The 2,716-nt window shown below is 38.3% G+C and overlaps 1 long non-coding RNA gene across 1 annotated transcript; it reads left to right on the forward strand.

Moving 5' to 3' along the window:
* Window positions 1-826: 826 nt before the first annotated feature.
* Window positions 827-2,167, forward strand: LOC128283799 (uncharacterized). The gene is made up of 2 exons (XR_008274209.1): window positions 827-928; window positions 1,977-2,167. It is a non-coding gene; the product is annotated as an uncharacterized LOC128283799 (long non-coding RNA).
* The last annotated feature ends 549 nt before the right edge of the window (window positions 2,168-2,716 follow it).

Genomic DNA, 2,716 nt, shown 5'->3' on the forward strand with positions numbered 1-2,716 from the left:
GAAGCTTAGAAATGTGATAGTGAATGGTAATCTAAATGAGTTCGGAGTGAATTTGCTTCTGATGTTGAATTTTAGGTTGAACATGATTCCTGTTATAATTGTTATTTCTAGATAGAATTTGTGTACTTATGAATCCAGAACTTATGCAAAAGTTTTTGTACGAGGCTCAGTAGTAGCACGTCTGTTCATCAAGAGTAGTAAATGTAACACCCCGAATTTGGGCCTAGAAGTATTGGGCCTTGAGTGTGGGTCCGTAAGGAGGTTTTATATAGGTATTTAATTGTGTAATGAAATGACACAATTAAATGTCCGCTTTGGTGGTTAATGGCCCTGAGAAGTGTAAGAGAAATCTTGGGTTCAAACTTGGGCTTATGAAAAATTTTGGTATTAAGTGAAAAAAACCTGGATGCTTGGATGAGGGTTTTTAAATTATTGTGTTAAATAAATGACACAAGGAAGCTTGTAGTCTAGTGGTTGTGGCGTCATTAAGGTTGTATGGGAGCCTGGGTTCAAGCCTTGGCTCTTGCAATTTATTTTGGGTTTTTTAAAGGGAACCTGGACTTTGGCCTCTAGACCTTATAATTAATTGGGGATAAAATATGACACAAAAAGCCTTGTGGCTTAGTGGCAAGTAGCGTGTGGAGCATCTCGAGGGAGGCATGGGTTCAATCCCATGGCAAGCAAAGAGCATTTATTTTGCTAAAGGGGCGGCAAGAGTTGGTGTTGAATTTAAACTCTGATGTTGGAGGGATCCCACATCGGGAAGCTAACATAAGAGTGGATACAAAGCTGGCTTTAAATAGAGGGAATCATGAGGAGAGTAAATGCACCTTTCTTGGCTGATCCCTTTCGCTGTATGGCGTGCTCGTTTGGGTTGGGCGTCGGCTAAGAGTGCTCGGAGTGTGGATTAACTCCAGTCTCCTATCAGGTGTGTATTTCTCACTACTTTAGCTATAGGATGGCTACTTCAGGCCGCGATGGGCCGAAAGGGGCCATGTGGGCCCAATGGGCTTACGGGCCCAATTGGATAAGTTGTTTGATTGTGTAGTAAATATCGGACTAGGCTAGGTGAATCTCATATTTGTGGCTAGATTTGGGCTAAAAGGGCCACACGAGCATGTGGGCCCATTTGGGCCGAGAATAGACTTTAGGCCCATTCGTATTGTTATCCATGTTTAGAATACTTTAGTTTACCAATTACTGAAATGCCCTCGACTTGTAAAATTACCAAAGTACTCCCGATTTACAGAATTACCGTTTTACCCTCAGTTTATAGAATTACTGTTTTACCCTCGATTTGTAAAATTACCGTTTTACCTCAATTTACAAAATTATCGTTTTACCCTCGGTTCTGTAATTACTATTTTACCTCGATTTACGTAATTACTGCTTTTACCCTCGGTTTACGTAATTATTGTTTTACTCTTGATTTACAAAATTACTGCTTTTACCTCGATTTATAGAATTACCGTTTTACCTCGATTTGTAAAATTACCGCTTTTACCCTCAATTTCTGTAATTACTGCTTTTACCTTCAGTTATGTAATTACTATTTTACCCTCGATTTATAGAATTACCGTTTTACCCTTAATTTACATAATTACCATTTTACCCTCGATTTATAGAATTACTATTTTACCCTTGATTCACAGAATTACTGTTTTACCCTCGATTTACAAAATTACTAAAATACCCTTGGTTTGTGAAATTACCGCAATACCCTCAATTTGTAAAACTACCAAAATACCCCTGTATGGTAAAATGACGAATATGCCCTTATGTTCCGTATGACTGATGTGCTTAGGATTTACATATATTGATATTGGATTAGTTAAGTTTGAGTGACAGGTGGTGGTTATCGTAGGCGAGTGATTGGATTTGGGCTTAGACCCAATAGGCAGTTATTGTTTTGGGCTCTGAAAGGGGCTTGTTGCACACTGAGTTTCCATACTCACTCCCTTTCCTTAACCTTGCAGGTGAGCCTTGATGTGGGGACTTGGGCCGGAGGGGATTCAGAGTAGCCACGGTGATTGTCTTTTGGCTTTTAAACAAGCATTGGCTTTCATTAAATTTCCTTTAATTATTATTTATTTTTGGGTTGTAATAAGGCCATTTTAACTTTTCTTTTATTTCTTCTCGAGATTATTTTATTTTTAATAACTTCAAACCTGGTTGATAATTGTTCAAATGGGCTAGACTTAGGACGTGTTTTCAAAATGATACTTGTTTTCAAAATATCTCAACACCACGATTAATCGATTTATCAAAGACGTCCACTTAAACAAATTTATACTCGATATGACAAAGTGTGGCTATGGTTGTGGGCATGTCTAGGATTGGATCCAATTAAAGAGCTTGGTACTTAAGCAGCCTTCATGGCTCACCTCCTCTATCTCGGATACCTACCTGGTGCCCAGCTTCCATACACTTTGTTAACTCAATAAAATATATGGTTTTAAAACACTAAAAACGGAACGTGGGTTTTCAACTCCGATGTGGCACGTCAGATTCGGCCATAACGTCTGGGCCGAGTTTGGGGTGTTACATTAAATGTGCAGTTATATGAGGTAGATGTTCTAGTGAATGAGTATATACCACGATATGTTGAAATTATGATCAGTTATCTATTTGTTAGCAAGTAAGCTGAATTTCAAGAGTATTTAGGACTATCACAGTCAGTGATGATTCTAGAATGAAAATAAGATGGAAATACTAT

The sequence above is a fragment of the Gossypium arboreum genome, chromosome 11 (assembly GCF_025698485.1).
Source record: "Gossypium arboreum isolate Shixiya-1 chromosome 11, ASM2569848v2, whole genome shotgun sequence".
In the NCBI taxonomy this organism is placed as follows: domain Eukaryota; kingdom Viridiplantae; phylum Streptophyta; class Magnoliopsida; order Malvales; family Malvaceae; genus Gossypium; species Gossypium arboreum.